This window comes from Solanum dulcamara, chromosome 6, assembly GCF_947179165.1.
Source record: "Solanum dulcamara chromosome 6, daSolDulc1.2, whole genome shotgun sequence".
Taxonomy (NCBI): domain Eukaryota; kingdom Viridiplantae; phylum Streptophyta; class Magnoliopsida; order Solanales; family Solanaceae; genus Solanum; species Solanum dulcamara.
Genome location: NC_077242.1, coordinates 43,924,163 through 43,944,118, shown reverse-complemented (window position 1 = coordinate 43,944,118; position 19,956 = coordinate 43,924,163). Strand labels below are relative to the sequence as shown.

The window sequence follows — 19,956 nt, the reverse complement described above, 5'->3', positions numbered from 1 at the left end:
GGGACATCTTACATACTTAAACTACTGGAGTATACGTTGAGCTTTCGTAGCAAGGATTGCATAGGCTCTTAAAATAAGTCAAGATTATGAACTTATGGAAGAGACAGAAGGAGGCGTAGCACCTACTCAGAAGCAAGAAGGTAATGCAACTACTTGGACTAAGTAGGTGATGTACCTATTTGGACAAAGTAGATGACACACATACTTAAGGTGGGTACCACACTGCCACATGGTAGCAAAGGAGTGGGCGCATGATTGAGGTGGTGCCCTAGGGGGTTGCACGGTATCACCCTTAAGGGATTCCACGTGTCACCTCCTAAGGAGGTGTATATATGTTTTATAAGCTGAAATATAACTCATTCTTCAGCTGGACTTAGCCAAAAAAAGAGAGGAAAAAATGTTAGATAAAAATAAAGGCAGTCACGGCTTAGAGGAAAATAAGGTGAGTTCTCTAATTTCGTTCTGTGAATTAATTATCTATGGTATACTAAGATTAAATTAAGGTCTTAATAATGTAAAATTTCATTTTGTGGAAGCAAAGAAGTGATATAAACAGTCAGCTAAGTTTCAGCACGTTAAGAGAACTTCCGAGGCTAGTTTTGGCAAGTTTTGACAAGGTAAGGTCTTCCCTTTCAAAGTGGAGTTAATAATGTTTTTATAGAATGTATTACATGTGTTACATGAATTTTGGAGTAGGAAAAATGTATAATTATGCTGGACATTGTAAGCGAATAAAATGAAGTCGTTCTAGCCGAGTTAAAATTGTTAAGATTGTATAGTGTTGTTGTGATTGTAGCGTTGTCTTAGGAGATGGTTTTAAGGTGTGTTGAAGGGCTGGAAAATGTATAAAAATGGGTGTGGGTGCTTCTATTTTCAGCCACATGACCCTCCGTTTCGTGTGGTAAAAGGTTTTACGAAATAGAGATTAAAAACCCTATTTTGGTATCATAGTTTTAAGCGAGTTGTTTGGAGTTTGTGTTGCATAATGTTGAAGTAGTTTACTTGTATATGAGCTTCTGATTATGTTTTTTGGTTGTCTGTAGTAATTAAGTATGTAATTGGAAGTTCAGATAGGGCAAGTTAGAGGGGAAGTGCTGCCCGATGTCCGTCAACTTCTTAACCGATTAATAAACTACTTGAGAAAGGCACATAAGGAAATGATTCCTATGGATGCTTGGTTATAGTTTGAGGAGATGGAAAGTTAAAGGTTATTAATGTTAGTATTACCTTCATGTTAAATAGGTTTAGAAGGCGACGAAGAAAGAGTGGTTACTATTACTCGATAAAAGGTATGTAAAGCTATCCTTCTTTTCTCTTGGCATGTATTAGTCATAAGTGATGGATATATGAAATGTGGGGGGTAATTCCATTATAGAACCCCTAGTAATATTCATAATTCTTATCCACTGCTTGATATGAAAAATCCTGCAATAGTTGAGTTTTTGCCTTTCAAGTCTTCTACGTGTTGAAAAGCAGTATACGTAAAGCCTATATGTTACACCCCGCACTCTTGAGCTCGGAACGTCTTCTTAAGTTCCTTAGACACTATCATGTGAGCCGGATAAGCTACGACACTATCAAACAACTCTAAGGAAAGAAGATTGTGATACCTCGCGAGAAGGGAGGTTGGAGATAGAGTCATAAGAATCCGGAAAGAGTTGGAGGCTAAGAAATGAGTCGTAGGACTCGATTTACCTACGTAAGACACTAAGTTAAGAGTCTTATACACTTAAGTTGCTTAAGGATATACCAAGCTTACGTAGTTCGGATTACATGAGCTCTTAAAGTAAGACGAGATTACGAACCCGCGAGGAAGGGAAAAAGACGACGCGTGGAAGCCAATGGAGGAGCGACACGTGGCAGCACCTCAAGCAAGCAGGTGATACACCTACTTAGGGTCATGTAGGTGATGCAGCTGCTTGGGGGAGGTGGACCCCGCTGCCACATGGCAGCCCCTAATTGGCAGAATGACACGGTGGCCAATCATGGCTTGACACATGTCATCCTTAGGGGATGACACGTGTCACCCCTTGGGACCACCCAACAAGTGATATGTATCTCAAACTTCAGCTTGTTCATCAAAATTTCCAGCAGCAACGTGAACAAAAAAACCCTAAAGCTAAGGAGAGAAAATTGCGATGGCTTTGGGAGCAAAATAGGTAAGTCCTGTTTTCGTTTCGTAAATTAATTAATTAGCGTATAATAAAATGATATGGAATTATTAGTAGTATAAAATTAGGATTTTGTGCAGCAAAAATCAGACAGCAAGCTGCCACAACGATTCAGCACGTAAATAAAATTCCGAGGCGCGATTTCGGCAAGTTTTAGTCAATTTCGGGAAAGGTAAGTTCTTCCCCTCTAATTTGAAGTTTATGATGTTAAATTAGAGTGTATTACACACCTTATGGGCTGCTGGAAGTTGGGGAAAAGGGTTGAAAAGTTCAGCGTTCGGAATAAACGAATTTGGAATCGCTATAGTTAAGTTGTTGTCGAAATAAGGTGTTGTACGCGTAGGGGCTGTTGATGGTTGTGTTGTGGAGTGTTGCAGGGTCTAAAAGTTATCTAAATGAGGTGTGGGAGCTGCTGGTTGCATCCACATGACCCTCCGCTTTGCAATTAAAGAATTCGCGAAAGAAAGATTAAAGACTCTAGTTTTGGTATCTTAGTTTCGAGTTAATTGTCGGGGGTTTATATTGTGTAATTTCGGTCGTAATATGTATATGTATGGGCTTCTGGTTGAATTGTTGGTTGGATGCAGGTGCTAAGGACATGGTTGGGAATTCGGATAGGGCACATTATAGGGGAGGTGCTGCCCGATTTTCGTTAACATCCTAACTAGTTGAGGAACTAGCCGAGAAGGCGAGCGAAGGAATGAATGTTATGAATACTCGTGGGTAGTCTAAGTTGCCGAAAAGTCCAAGGTTGTTAATACTTACATTATTTCCATGTTAAATAGGTTTTGAGAACAACGATGTGGACGTGATTAAGAGAAGTCCATACAAGGTATGTGAAGCTTTCCTTTGGCGTGTTTTTGGAATAGATATGTAGAACTATTCTTCTTTTCTTTTGGAATGTCTTAGATATAAGTTATGAATGATATGTATACGATATTTGGGATTCAATCCATTCGTAAAGCCCTGAGTATGAGTCGAGACTCTTGTTTACTTCTTGGTATTAGAACTTCTGCAATAGCTGAGTCATTGCCTTTTTGTCTTTTATGTGATCAAAACTAGTACATGTAAAGCCTATTTCTTCTTTCCTTTGGAATGGCTTAACTTTAAGTGAAATAATATATGATATAGGTTTAGAGGTAATTCCATTTATGAGCTCTTATTGTAACTCGTGACTTGTAGTCACTCCTGAACATTAAGAGTCTGAAAGTAGTCAAACTACTATTCTCGAGCCTGCTATATAATGAATAGAAAGTAGAGGTACCAGCTCCTCTTTTTAGAGGCTCTGAAATGATAAATGCCGTTGATTGCATGAGTTGAGTCTTTGACTAGATAAATTGTGTTTCTGATTACATAGACTATATTTCTGATTGCATGAATTATGTGGCATTATTTTGATGCATTGTTGTGATCCCTGAAGCCCCAACTGATATAAGCCCTAATGACATCTAAAGGGATACCTCGGATAATTACTCCCCCAGTCTTCAGGTGACGGTTCACTTGACTATTTCATAGAGTCTTAGATAATGACTTAGTTGCATATGGTTTCTCACTACTCTACTCGTGCATACTGTAACCCATCCTTCCTCGAGTCCCATGATGGGCCGGGATATGTTATCATGCACAGTGTTACTACTTCTTTCACCGCATCCCAGGCCGGATGTGTATAGTTCCACACACGAGGAGACAATACCGTACGTGAGGTGTGATATATGTTATATGTTATGACGATATGATTATTCACCGAGTCCCGGGCCGGCAGTAATATGATAGTATATGTGGTGAAATAAGGAAGGAACACCGAGTCCCTCCTTAGAGGTCCGGGTACATATGTATATTATTATGGTACGCTATAGACGTACACCACTCCATTCACCAATTCCCTCACTAAAGGGCCGGATACTTTATGTAGGCATGCATATAAGATTAAAGCAATACATTGTGACCCTGAGCCCCGTAGTGAACTGGGTGTGATACAATGATATACATGATAATATGATACCGTATACGATAGTATGATACTATATACGATGATATGATGAAATGAAATGCATTATGATAGGATGATATGTGATTATGAAGTAATGATGATGACACCGAGTTCACTAGAGGGCCGGGCACCATATATGATTGTGTATAGGATCACGTGTCCTAAGGTGCAGGTACAGTAAATTGTTAATTGTTATACTTATCCCCTGCATCCTTATTTCAGTTATGATCTCAGTTACGATGTGTTATGCTTTACATACTCAGTACATATATCATACTGACCCTCCTTTTCTCGGGGGGGCTGCCTTTCATGCCCGCAGGTACAGATGTTTATTCTGGAGATCCATCAGCATAGGAGTTCCTCTCAGCTGTGTCGGAAGTGCTTCACTGTTCTAGAGCCTAAATTTTAATGCTAGTCACTTAATGTATATATTTGTACATTCAGGGGTACGGCGGGGGCCTTGTTCCGCCATATGTTGTTGTTACTATTCTTAGAGGTCTGTAGACATATGTATATGTGGGTTGTTTGTGGGTTAGTTTTGATGTTGCCTATTCGATATGTTGTGAATGTTTTTGTTATAGCAGCCTTGTCGGCTCGCGTGCCCTTTTAATGATATGATATAAATGAAAGAGGCTACATGTACATGAAAAAGTTTTAAACTATTGGGGTTTTAGTATATAGTATCACATCACACACGGTTCAACTTAAGTGTAGTTGATAAATACGCATAAGAGGGTCCAGGTCGGACCCCAGTTGGGGCCTACAAGGTTGGGTCATGACAGAAGTGGTATCAGAGCAGTTCGTCCTTGGAATGTATACAGACCGTGTCTAGTAGAGTCTTGTTTATCGGTTTGTTGTGCACCACATCTATAGACAAGAGGCTACAGGATATTTAGGATGTTACTTTCTTTCATATCTAAGATCATGCAATAGAGCCGAGCTATAGGAACTGAAATTCCTCATACTAACCTGCGATTTTAGCAGGAAGACAACGCCGATAGAAGAAAGTAACTGACAATATTGGATTTTACGAAGCACGCAGGTAAGCAAAGGCACGAAATCCCTATGTCAGGTAAGGTATTGAAATGCTATTGACAGATACAATTGAAAAGTGAAAGGAAAGGTAAACATGAAAGTATAACAGGTGCAGCTCGAGTGGACATAACAGGTAAGTTCATTTCCATATTGTTAATTATGGGCGTCCTGTGCGGCTGCGATATGAGATGATATGACTATATATGTGTGCCCTGTGTGGCTGAGATGTTATATAATATGAATGTATATATGTGTGCCCTGTGAGGCATTGTTGGTATTTTCTGCGTGCAGGTGTTGAGATAGTAAGAAATATAGAGGAAACTCTGCCAAAATTTTCCTAGAAATAAGAGGAGAATGAGATACAGGGCTATAGTATGTCTTGAAAGGTTGTCCTCGCAATAATGATGAGATTTGACTAAACAAGTATGGCTGACCTCGAGAAATAAGTTAATTGCTGAGTTAATGGCAATAGAAACTAGGAGGACGATACTGGAATAGTAGAATAAGTTAGAAAGGAACTATAAGCCAAAGAAAATGACTCAGCTGTGAGTATTTTGGGCATATATTTTCGTACAAAATTGTTGTAGGGGTAATTAAAAATTGTTTGCGACCTTGATACACATGTATATAACTTTCATTGATGCCACAAATCCTTTTTCCCTCAATTACCCCTCCGAAACTAAGCGACAATATAAGACAGTGGGCTATCCAGATTTCGCGTTTTGATAGTTTTGGCGAGTTTGACAAGTTTAACATAAGGTAAGGCCTTTTCTTTTAAATTGGAGTTTATGGTGTTGTTATAGAGGGTATTATACGTTGTGTAAGTGGCTGTAAATGTGAAAATATGATAAATATGCTTGACGTCCGAAATAAACCAAATTGGAATCGCTATAGTTAAATTATAGTCGAAATGAGGCGTTGTGCGTGTGGGGGCTGTTGCATGTGTGTGATGGTGTGTTGAAGGTCCTTAAGACATTTTAAAAGAGGTGTGGGAGCTTCTGGTTGCAGCCACATGGTCCTCCGCTTCATACGGTTAAAGGTTTTGCAAAACGGAAACTAGAAACCTTATTTTGGTATCATGGTTTCGAGTGAGTCGTTTGGAGTTTATGTGGTATAAGATTGATGTTAATTGTATATATATATGCTGCAGGTTATTGTTGTTGTTTGTTTGTAGCTATTAGGAGTATAATTGGAAATTCGGATAGGGCACATTATAGGGGAGATGCTGCCCGATTTTCGTTAACTCTTTAACTAACTAAGGAACTAGTCGAGAAGGCGAGCAAGGAGATGAGTTCTATAAATATTCATGTGTAACCTAAGGTGCTGAAAAGACTAAGGTTGTTGATACTTGTATTTCTTCCATGTTACTTAGGTTTAAAGGACGACGACAGAAACGGGATAAGAAGTAACCCGTAACAGGTATGTAAAGCTAACGTTTCCTTCTTTTGGCATGTTTTGGCATACGTATGTAAGCTTATACTTTATTTTAGTATTTCTTTGGTATAAGTATGTAAATATTATTCCTTATCTTAGCATGATTTGACATAAGTATATAAAGCTAATCTCCCTTTTTGGCATGGTTTTTACGAAACAAGTATATGATTTCCATATGATTCCCAAGAAGTCCTATTCTTAAAGCCACTAGGATGGCCAATTTTTCGACTTCCAAAGGATATTTTGTTATGCCTTGATACATATATATGATTCCCAGAAGTTCTATTTTGATATAGTCCATAATGACTTTCAAAAGGTACTTGATATGACTTTTGTCTTGATTTTGAAGGAAAGCTCATTTTGATTATTCCGTTGATTTTCAAATATAATTTAAATTGCATATAGTTTCTCACTACTCCACTCGTGGATGCCTCAATATTGTCTGCACCGAGCCTGGGCCAGGTTTTGTTATCGTGCGTACTTCTGTGCATTGTTCACTGTGCCCTGACGTGAGGGGGCAGGTACGACCTATACATGGGTTTTGTGGAGTTATGATGTGCCATGTACATATATGGTATGATATGATCTGATATGACCATCTGATATGATATGATCTGTTATGGAGATATTCCCTACTCTGGTATTATGATGTGCTGTGGCGCCAGTGAAGGGGCGGCGACCATGTTTTGTATTTGTTCACCGCGTCCCTTAATGGGGCCGGATATGGCATATGTTTTTCCGCATACATTATCGGTGATTATGAAAAACATTTTGATATTCTGGATATTTTGCTCATTTTTGCACATTCTGCTCTGGTAATGACTTTACTTATTACAGTCCATGCTTTATATACTCGGTACATTTTTCGTACTGACCCCCCTTTCTTGGGGGGGCTGCGTTTCATGCCTGCAGGTACAAATACTCAGTTTGCTGATCCGCTCGCCTAAGACATCTACCCTGTTGGTTGGCAGTGCTCCTTGTCCAGAGCCCTATTTTGGTACTAGCATTTTGTTGTACATTTGTACATATTGGTTAAGGGTACGACGGGGCCCTGTCCCACCATATGATACAGTTAATACTCCTAGAGATCTGTAGACATGTGTATGTGGGTTGTTGTGAGTTTGTTTAGTTGTAAATGTTCTTATGATATGGCAGCCTTATCGGCTTACGTGCCCTTTTATGATATGATATGAATGAAAGAGGCCACATGTACATGAAAATGTTATTACCCACTGGGGTTCTTGTGTATAGTTCTTATATTTGACAATTATGTATATGGGGGTCCAGGTCAGACCCCAGTCGCGGCCTACGGGGTTGGGTCGTGATAGAAGTGGTATCAGAGCAGTTCATCCTTGGAATGTCTACAGATCCTGTCTAGTAGATTCCTGGTTATCGGTGTGTTGTGCACCACATCTATAAATAGAAGGCTACAAGATATTTAGGATGTTATCTTTCTTTCTTGTCTTAGATCGTGCCATAGAGCTTTATTATTAGGATGATTACTTCCTAACGAAACGGATTTTTTATGGTTTTCAGTAATGCCTTCAAGAAAAGCGACGGCTGCCCAAAAAGGAAAATCAGTAGCACCGGATGAGATTAGTCAGGCCCATAGAGTTACCAGGGCCCGACCTCAGCCGGAGCTAGAGACTGTGCCCCCGACAGCCAGCTCTGCGATGCCGTTAGCATTAGAGGAGATTAGGGCAGCCCCAGCTGCAGATCAGAGGGCGGCTTCACCACCAGTTTTTGGAGCCCCAGCACCCGAGCCTCTAGCTTCACAACCAGGAGCTGAGGATAGGGCTATGCACGATGCGGTCCAGCTTTTGACTAGATTGGTGGCAGGCCAAGAGCCTAGATGCAGTTTTGGTGGAGATCAGGTACACAGGACAAATAGTTCGAGGGCTCGTGAGTTTCTGACCTATAATCCTCCAGAGTTCTTTGGGACAAAGACCGAGGAAGATCCCCAAGATTATATTAGGGAGATGCAGCATACATTACGTCTGATTAAGGCTTCTGCGATGAAATCGGTTGAGTTGGCCTCGTATAGACTGCACGAGTTAAATGCTAACTGGTATGAGTCTTGGGAGTTGTCCAGGGGCAGAGTCGCTCCTCCAGCAATATGGGATGAGTTTGGGGAGGCGTTCCTCAGTCATTTCCTACCTTTTGAGATGCGGAGAGCCAGGGTGGATAGATGTTTACTGTTAAGGCAGCAAGGACGCAATGTTCATGAATATAGTTTAGAGTTCAACTCATTGGCCTGATATGTACCCGCTTTAGTAACATATATGACTGATAGGATGCCCAGATATGTGATGGGCCTAGATGGGTATCTGGTTGATAGTTGTTTGGTAATGGCTGCTCAGCTAGGGATGGACATCGCCCGTATACAGGCATATGCTCAAGGCATAGAGGACAGACATAGAGGACACCAGTTCGATCGAGATTTTGGCAGGAGTCAGCCCAAGAGGGCCAGGTCAGCCAGGTATTTTGGAGAGTTTTGGAGCAGACCATCCCAGTAACAGGGTAGCAGATAGCACACCTAGCCAGCATGGAGTATGCCTCCACAGTCCATAGATCAGAGACCAGGTGGCACAGGATATTCGAAAGCAGGTCTGAACTTCAGGGCTTCCAGTTCATAGCCAGACAGAGACTCTTGTTAGATGAGGCCACCTAGGCTTCAGTGTTCTCATTGTGGCAGGTACCATCTTAGAGAATGCTACCATGTTACAGGGCTTGTTTTTCTTATGGCCGTCAAAGCCATGCGATGAGAGATTTCACGTATAAGGATAGTTTGGGCAGCGCAGCTCGGCCTACCGGATCAGTTGCTGGGTCATCATCTTTTTAGTAGCTATGAGCCCCATGGGGCAGGGTGCGGCTACACTAGCAGGCCGCTGTAGGGACCGTGGAGGGGTCTCTGGTTCTAGCGGTCCTTCAAACCGCACTTATGCTTTGGCCACCCGGCAGGATCAAGAGGCATCTCCAGACGTGATCACAGGTACATTGTTGACCTTTTCCTAGACTGTATATATATTGATAGATTCAGGATTTACATTATAATATATTCCTCCATTAATGATTGATAAGATTAGGGTGAATGAGATATGGCTTCAACTAAAATCCTACATTAATTTGTATGACTCGAGTACCAGTACTTAGACTGAATTATGTACTATCTATCGAGCATACTAAGCACCATATGGTTATACTAGGGTTTCTTATAGGGGCAACTTAAAGTATGGATGATCTAACAGAGAGTATAGACATGGTGTAGCATGTTAAATAGGTTGGAATAGAATCAATTGCGCATGAATAGTTGAATATAAGTAGAGGGTGACATGGGTACACCCCAAAAGGGGGGAAGTGGACAAGAGAAGTACAAGCATAAAAGAAAATCAACTGATGCTATCATATATAAATAGGAACGCTTAAACTTCAAATGAGATCCTACAAGGGATGGATGCGATCATACCAGCACTAACGCACTGGACCCCATCAAAACTCCGAAGTTAAGTGTGCTTGGGTGAGAGTAGTACTAGGATGGGTGACCCCCTAGGAAGTAACAGTGGAAATGAAACACAAGTATACGTATCTATTCCCTATGTCTACAAGTAATTCTAACTTTTGGAACTCTGATTTTGATTGTTCGATGAAAGTATGTGTTATGGCAACGGGACAGAGGGACTCTCCATATAGTCGGTATAAGGTCCGAAGGAAGGTTTTGGTTCATATTTGAGGATGAATGTTCTAAAGGGGGGAAGGATGTTACACCCCGTACTTGGATACTTTGGAATGCTTCTTAAGCTTCTTAAGTTTCTAGGAAGGCTCTTAAGTTTCTTAGAAGTCCTCATGTGAGTCAGATAATCTATAATGCTATCAAATAATCCTAAAGAAAGAAGAATGAGATGCTTCATAATTGGGAATATCTGAAATAGGGTTATAAGAATTCGAAAGGAGTTGGAGGACAAAAAAGGAGTCATAGGACTCATTTGACTCGCGTAAGCTACCAACTTGGATGTCCTACGTAATTAAGCTACTTGAGTACACGTCGAGCTTAAGTAGCAAGGACTACGTAGATTCCCGAAGTGAGATAAGATGAAGAACCTATGAGAGGGAGCAAAAACTAGTTTTCAAAGTTAGGAAAGCGAAGCAAGTAGGTGACAAGCAAGCAGGTGATAAGCAAGTAGGTGACTCACCTACTTGAGGTGGACCCCACATGGCATGTGGCAGCACGTGAGTGGCCGCATGGTGTGAGGTGGCACCCTAGGAGGCTGCCACATGTCACCCCTAGGGGCTTCCATGTGTCACCCTCTTAAAAAGGGTATATATACACGTAAAGATGACTAATCTCTCATCTTTTATTCATTTGAGACTTGGAAAAGTTAGGAGCAAGCTTGAAACAAATAGAGAGAGCTACGGCAGCAACCAAATAAGGTAAGCCCTCTGTTTTTGATTCGGGAATTAATTATTCAAGGTATACCGTGATTAAATAACGGTGTTTGACCATATAAAAATTTATCATTGGGGAAACGAGGAGGTTTTTGTTCTTGTTAAGAAACCCGTTTTTGAATAGGACTGCTGTTAGTAATACTAGTATAACTCGTTGTTTAAAGCTTCTTTTTGAGTGATTAATGATGATTTGGAAAGCTATTTCATAGGGATACAACTTTCATTTAGCCTCTAAAACCCAATTTTGCTTTTCTCTGCTCGAAAAAGGGTGATGAAGTATAGGGGAGGTGTTGCCCAGATTTTGTTTTGAAAATCCTACACGGATAGCTGTGAGTATTTTGGGCATATATTTTCGTACAAAATTTCTGTAAGGGTAATTCAAAATTTTTTGCGACCTTGATACACATGTATATAACTTTTATTGAGGCTATAAATCCTGTTTCCCTCAATTACCCCTCTGAAACTAAGCGACAATATAAGACAATGGGTTGTCCAGATTTCGCGTTTTGATAGTTTTGGCGAGTTTGACAAGTTTAACATAAGGTAAGGCATTTCCTTTTAAATTGGAGTTGATGGTGTTGTTATATAGGGTATTATACGTTGTGTAAGTGGCTGGAAAAGTGAAAATATGAAAAATATGCTTGATGTTCGAAATAAACCAAATTGGAGTCGCTATAGTTAAATTATAGTCGAAATGAGGCGTTGTGCGTGTGGGGGCTGTTGCAGGTGTGTGATGGTGTGTTGCAGGTACTAAATTCATTTTAAAAGAGGAGTTGGAGCTGCTGGTTGCATCCACATGGTCCTCCGCTTCGTACGGTTAAAGGTTTTGCAAAACGGAAACTAGAAACCTTATTTTGGTATCGTGGTTTCGAGTGAGTCATTTGGAGTTTATGTGGTATAAGATTGATGTGAATTGTATATATATATGATTCAGGTTATTATTGTTGGTTGGTTGTAGCTATTAGGAGTATAATTGGAAATTCGGATAGGGCACATTATAGGGGAGATGCTGCCCGATTTTCGTTAACTCTTTAACTAACTAAGGAACTAGTCGAGAAGGCGAGCAAGGAAATGAGTTCTATAAATATTCGTGTGTAACCTAAGGTGCTGAAAAGACTAAGGTTGTTGATACTTGTATTGCTTCCATGTTACTTAGGTTTAAAAGATGACGAGACAAACGGGATAAGAAGTAACCTATAATAGGTATGTAAAGCTAACGTTTCCTTCTTTTGGCATGTTTTGGCATACGTATGTAAGGCTTATACTTTATTTTAGTATTTATTTGGCATAAGTATGTAAATATTATTCCTTCTCTTACCATGATTTGACATAAGTATATAAATCTAATATCCCTTTTTGGCATGGTTTTTACGAAACAAGTATATGATTTCCATATGATTCCCAAGAAGTCCTATTCTTAAAGCCACTAGGATGGCCAATTTTTTGACTTCCAAAGGATATTTTGTTATGCCTTGATACATATATATGATTCCCAGAAGTTCTATTTTGATATAGTCCATAGTGACTTTCAAAAGGTACTTGATATGACTTTTGTCTCAATTTTGAAGGAAAGCTCATTTTGATTATTCCGTCGAGTTTCAAATATGATTTAAATTGCATAAGTTTCTCACTACTCCACTCGTGGATGCCTCAATATTTCCTTCACCGATCCCGGGCCAGGTTTTGTTAGCGTGCGTACTTCTCTGCATTGTTCGCTATGCTCTAACGTGGGGGGGCAAGTACGACCTATACATGGGTTTTGTGTAGTAATGATGTGCCATGTACACATATAGTATGATACGATCCGATATGACCATCTGATATGATATGATCTGTTACAGAGATATTCCCTACTCTAGTGTTATGATGTGTTGTGGCGCCAGTGAAAGGGCGGCGACCACGTTTTGTATTTGTTCATTGAGTCCCTTAATGGTGTCGGATGTGGCATATGTTTTTACGCATACATTATCAGTGATTATGAAAAACATTTTGATATTCTGGATATTTTGCTCATTTTTTCACACTCTGCTCTGTTAATGACTATACTTATTACAGTCCATGCTTTAAATACTCGGTACATTTTTCGTACTTACCCCTTTTTCTTGGGGGGGCTGTGTTTCATGCCCGCAAGTACAAACATTCAGTTTGCTGATCCGCTCGCCTAGGACATCCACCATGTTGGTTGGCAGTGCTTCTTGTCCAGAGCCCTATTTTGGTACATATTGGTTAAGGGTACGATGGGGCCCTGTCCTGCCATATGATACAGTTAATACTCCTAGAGGTCTGTAGACATGTGTATGTGGAATGTTGTGAGTTTGTTCAGTTGTAAATGTTCTTATGATATGGCAGCCTTATCGGCTTGCGTGCCCTTTCATGATATGATATGAATAAAAGAGGCCACATGTACATGAAAATGTTATTACCCACTGGGGTTCTTGTGTATAGTTCTTATATTTGACAATTATGTATATGGGGGTCTAGGTCAGACCCCAATCGCGGCCTATGGGGTTGGGTCGTGACATAGGCACAATTGAAATAACCTCATAAACAACCCACTTACATATGACTACAGACCTTTAAGAATAGTAACGGTATCATATGGCAGGACAGGGCATCCGCCGTACCCCTAAATAAACCAATATATTCTTTAAAAGATCAGCACCAAAAGCTAGGCTCCAAAATGGTGGAGCACTTCCAATATAGCTGAGTGGAAATCCTAAGCTATAAGATCCCCAACACGTGTACCTATACCTGCGGGCATGAAATGCAGCCCCCCGAAGATAGGGGGTCAGTATGATACATGTACTGAGTATATAAAGCATAAAACATCATAATTAAGACAACAACTGAAATAAGGAGGCAAGACACAAGTGTTATAGTTACCCAGCCCGCAGTGGGACTCGGTGTCACCATATCTTCATATGCAGAGTCATACAATCGTATATGGAAGCATCTCATACATTACAAATACATCATTAGGTTTCATATGCATGCCTATCTATCATATCCGGCCCTTTAGTAAGGGACTCATTCAAGAGAGTAATGTGCATCTATATCGTACCGTTACCCTATCATACCATCATATCCTATCATACCGTACCCAGCCCATTATGGGTCTCGATGTTATAATCATATCATCATATACCATACCTAGCCCACTAGGGGACTCGGTGTCATAATTATCATAAACCGTACCCAGCCCTTTATGGAACTCAGTGTCATTATCATATACCTTAACCGACCCTTTATGGGACTCGGTGTCATTATCATATACCATACCTAGCCCTTTATGGGACTCATTGTCATTCTCATATACCATACCCAGCCCTTTATGGGACTCTGTGTCATTATCATATACCGTACCCGGCCTTTTATGGGACTCGATGTTATTATCAACCACGCATAGGTGGATCATTATCTGAAACTTAATAAGGTAGTCATACAGACTATCATTCGTGGATCAGTACAATAATCATCTTAAGTTCCCTTTGAGTGACCCTAGGGCTTCATTAAGTAAAGTTTCAGGAGTTATAGACCATATTTAGGGTAACGCCAACCGGCTTAAGGAAATCAGGGACATCTGTCATTCTAGAGTCTTTTAGAAGGGAGATTTACATCCCACTACTAATCAACATATAGGCGGTTTAGGAAAGGTAGCTCAACTACTTTAAGAGTTTGACACCCGCAAGCGAGTAAGAGACATAAATCACATTTGGATTTGAAGAATAAAATTACTCTAGAGCTCGTGTCATATATCATCTATCCTTGATCCAGGTCGAAAGAAGGAAGGGATAGGCTTGACATATTTATCACTTCCCATCCTATAGGAGTTTGAGAGGTAATAACTCAACTATTGTGGGAGTTCTAATATCCAAAAGTGGATAGGAATCAGGAAGTATGCTCGAGGATTTATGCATGGGATCATCCCCAACTTGCACACACATATATACACCTTGCACTTCTATCAAGGATATGCCAAGAGAAAGGAGATAGCTTTACATACCCTTTAGGTTTCATCATTGAGAAGATAGTGGGAGGCACTAACTTAATTAGCATAGGAGCTCTTACCTCAATTGGTAGGTAGGAATCGTGAGTCATGTTCATAAGATTTATGAGTAGGTGTGTCCCTATATTTCGTATACACATCACACCTAAAACTACAACATGCCAAAAGAATGGAAAGAGACGCTTTACCTGCATTACATTTTATCATATAATAGCCTTAAAAAGGCAATAGCTTAACTATTATAGGAGTTCTACCATCACGAAATGGATAAGAATTATAAAATATACTTGGAGCTTTACGAATGGAATTATCCCCATGTTTCATATACAAACCATTCGTAACTTATATCTAAGACATGCCAGAAATAAAGAAGAATGGCTTTACATACTTATGCCGAAAACATGCCAAGAGAAAGCTTCACATACCTCTTACGGCTTACTCCTTATTCCGTTCGCCTCATCGTCCTTTCCCCTATTTAACATGAAAGCAATATGAGTATCACCAACCCTTGACCTTTCAGCATCTTAAGTTTCACAGGAGCATTTATAGAACTTATTTCCTCGCTTGTCTTCTCGACTAGCTCTTCAGTTAGTTAAGGCATTATCAAAAATTGTACAGCACCTCCCCTATAATGTGAATTCTGGACAGCCTACTCTCTCTATTTTTTCTAAGTGTAAAATGAATATACGATGACTTAGTCATCAAAAGGAACATATATATCCTTTCTTAGAAGTGACACGTGTTATCCCCTAAGGGTGACATGTGTCAAACTCTCATTGGGATACTTCATCCATGCAACCTATTAGTGGCTGCCACGTGGCCATGTGGGACCCACCTCAAGTAGGTGTGTCACCTACTTGGTCCAAGTAGGTGTATCACCTGCTTGCTTTCGAGTAGGTGCATTACCTATTTCCTTTCGAGTAGGTGCTACTGTCACGACCCAACCCCGTAGGCCGCAACTGGGGTCCGACCTGGACCCTCCTATGCGTATTTATCAACTACACTTAAGTTGAACCGTGTGTGATGTGATACTATATACAAAACCCCAATAGTTTAAAACTTTTTTATGTACATGTAGCCTCTTTCATTTGTATCATATCAGGAAAGGGCATGTGAGCCGACAAGGCTGCTATAACAAAAACATTCACAATATATCGAATAGGCAACATCAAAACTAACTCACAAACAACCCACATATACATATGTCTACAGACCTCTAAGAATAGTAACAACAACATATGGCGGAACAAGGCCCCCGCCGTACCCCTGAATATACAAATATATACATTAAGTGACCAGCATCAAAATTTAGGCTCCAGAATAGTGAAGCACTTCCGACACAGCTGAGAGGAACTCCTATGCTGATGGATCTCCAGAATAAACATCTGTACCTGCGGGCATGAAACGCAGCCCCCCCGAGAAAAGGGGGGTCAGTACGATATATGTACTGAGTATGTAAAGCATAACACATCGTAACTGAGATCATAACTGAAATAGGGATGCAGGGGACAAGTATAATAACTAAATGAATTACCTGCACCTTAGGACACGTAAATCATACACATCATCATATGCTGTGCCCGGCCCTCTAGTGAACTCGGTGTTATAATCACTTCTTCATAATCACATATCATCATATCATAATGCATTTCATTTCATCATATCATTGTATACGGTATCATACCATCGTATACGGTATCATCTTATCATATATATCATCGTATCACACCCGGTTCACTGCGGGGCTCAAGGACACAATGTATTGCTTTAATCTCATATGCATGCCTACATAAAGTATCCGGCCCTTTAGTGAGGGACTCGGTGAATGGAGTGGTGTACGTCTATAGCGTACCATTATAATATACATATGTACCCGGTCCTCTAAGGAGGGACTCGGTGTTCCTTCCTTATTTCACCACACATACAATCATATTACAGCCGGCCCGGGACTCGGTGAATAATCGCATCGTCATAACATATAACATATATCACACCTCACGTACGGCATCGTCTCCTCGTGCATGGAACTATACACATCCGGCCCGGGACGCGGTGAAAGAAGTAGTAACACTGTGCACGATAACATATCCCGGCCCATCGTGGGACTCGATGAAGGATGGGTTACAGTATGTACGAGTAGAGTAGTGAGAAACCATATGCAACCAAGTCATTATCTAAGACTCAATGAAACAGTCAAGTGAACCGTCACCTGAAGACTGGGGGAGTAATTATCCGAGGTATCCCTTTAGATGTCATTAGGGCTTACATCAGTTGGGGCCTCGAGAATCACAGACATGCATCCAGACAATACCATATAGCTTATGCAATCAGAAACATGGTTTATGCAATCAAAGACACGATTATGCAATCAGAGACACAGTTATGCAATCAGAGACAGTTATCTAGTCAAAGACTCAACTTATGCAATCAGACGCATTTACCATTTTAGAGCCTTTAAAAAGAGAGGAGCTGGTACTTTCACTTACTATTCGTTATATAGAAGGCTCGAGAATAGTAGTTTGACTACTTTTAGACTCTTAATGTTCAGGAGTGACTACAAGTCACGAGTTACAATCAGAGCTCATAAATGGAATTACCTCTAAACCTATATCATATACCATTTCACTTAAAGTTAAGCCATTCCAAAGGAAAGAAGAAATAGGCTTTACATGTACTAGTTTTCATCACATAGAAGACAAAAAGGCAATGACTCAGCTATTGCAGAAGTTCTAATACCAAGAAGTAAACAAGAGTCTCGACTCATACTCAGGGCTTTACGAATGGATTGAATCCCAATTATAGTATACACATCATTCATAACTTATATCTAAGACATGCCAAAAGAAAAGAAGAATAGTTCTACATATCTATTCCAAAAACACGCCAAAGGAAAGCTTCACATACCTTGTATGGACTTCTCTTAATCACGTCCACATCATTGTCCTCGAAACCTATTTAACATAGAAGTAATGCATGTATTAACAACCTTAGACTTTTCAGCAACTTTGACTACCCACGAGTATTCATAACATTCATCCCTTCGCTCGCCTTCTCGGCTACTTCCTTAACTAGTTAGGATGTTAACGAAAATCGGGCAGCACCTCCCCTATAATGTGCCCTATCCGAATTCCCAACTATGTCCTTAGAACCTGCAGCCAACCAACAATGCAACCAGCAGCCCATACATATACATATTACGACCAAAATTATACAATATAAACCCCCAACAATTCACTCGAAACTAAGATACCAAAACTAGAGTTTTTAATCTTTCTTTCGCGAATTCTTTAATTGCAAAGCCTGTGGCTGCAACCAGCAGCTCCCACAACTCATTTATATAACTTTTAGACCCTGCAACACGCCACAACACAACCAGCAGCAGCCCCTACACGTACAACACTTTATTTCGACAACAACTTAACTATAGCGATTCTAAATTCGTTAATTTCGAACGCTGAACTTTTCAAACCTTTTCCCCAACTTCCAGCAGCTCCTAAGGTGTGTAATACACCATAATTTAACATCATAAACTTCAAATTAGAGGGTAAGAACTTACCTTTCCCGAAATTGGCTAGAACTCGCCAAAATCGCGCCTCGGAAATATTTTCAGCATGCTGTAACGTCGTGGCAGCTTGCTGTCCGTTTTTTGCTGCATCAAATCCTAATTTTGTACTACTAATACTTCCATATCATCGTAGTATACGCTAATTAATTAATTTACGGAACGAAAATGGGACTTACCTATTTTTTTCCCAAGCCGTCGCAATTTTTTTCTCCTTAGCTTTAGGGTTCTTTGTTCACGTTTCTGCTGGAAATGTTGGTGAAAAAGCTGAAGTTTGAGATGTATATCATACATATATGTGGTCCCAAGGGGTGACACGTGTCAGCCCCTAAGGATGACACGTGTCAAGCCATGATTGGCCACCGTGTCATGCTGCCAATTAGGGGCTGCCACGTGGCAGCGGGGTCCACCTCCCCCAAGCAGCTGCATCACCTACTTGAACCTAAGTAGGTGCATCACCTGCTTGCTTGAGGTGCTGCCACGTGTCGCTCCTCCATTGGCTGCCACGCGTCGTCTTTTTCCCTTCCTCGCGGGTTCGTAATTTTGTCTCACTTTAAGAGCCTATGTAATCCGTACTATGTAAGCTTGATATATCCTTAAGCAACTTAAGTGTATAAGACTCTTAACTTAGTGCCTTACGTAGGTAAATCGAGTCCTACGACTCATTTCTTAGTCTCCAACTCTTTCCGGATTCTTATGACTCTATCTCCAACCTTCCTTCTCACGAGGTATCACAATCTTCTTTCCTTAGAGTTGTTTGATAGTGTCGTAGCTTATCCGTCTCACATGATAGTGTCTAAGAAACTTAAGAAGACATTCCGAGCTCAAGAGTGCGGGGTGTAACAGCTACAACTCCTTTCGCCTCTTCCTTGGATTTATAATCTCGTCTCACTTTAAGAGCCTATGCAATCCTTGCTACTTAAGCTTGATATGTACTCCAGCAGCTTAGTTATGTAAGACGTCCAAGTCGGTTGCTTATGTAAGTACATTGAGTCCTACGACTCATTACCTAGCCTCCAAATCCTTTCAAAGTTTTTTAACCCTATTTCCAATCTTCACTCTTATGGGGCATCACGTCCTCCCTTTCTTAGAATTATTTGATAGCATAGTAGATAATATAGATCACATGGCACTTTCTACGAGACTTAATACAATGTCCCAAGGGACGGAGGTATGGGGTATAATAGGTCCACTGGAACTTAGCTGCTTTCTGAGTTAGCCTGGTTAAAGGTGCAAAAATTGAAGTGAAGTTTTTCACGAACCTCTTTTAATATCCTGCTAACCGCAGAAAACTACGTACTTCCATGGGAGTCAT

General features: G+C 40.4%; 1 pseudogene; it reads left to right on the top strand.

Moving 5' to 3' along the window:
* Positions 1-10,082: 10,082 nt before the first annotated feature.
* On the top strand, positions 10,083-10,204 carry LOC129893549 (5S ribosomal RNA; annotated as a pseudogene).
* The last annotated feature ends 9,752 nt before the right edge of the window (positions 10,205-19,956 follow it).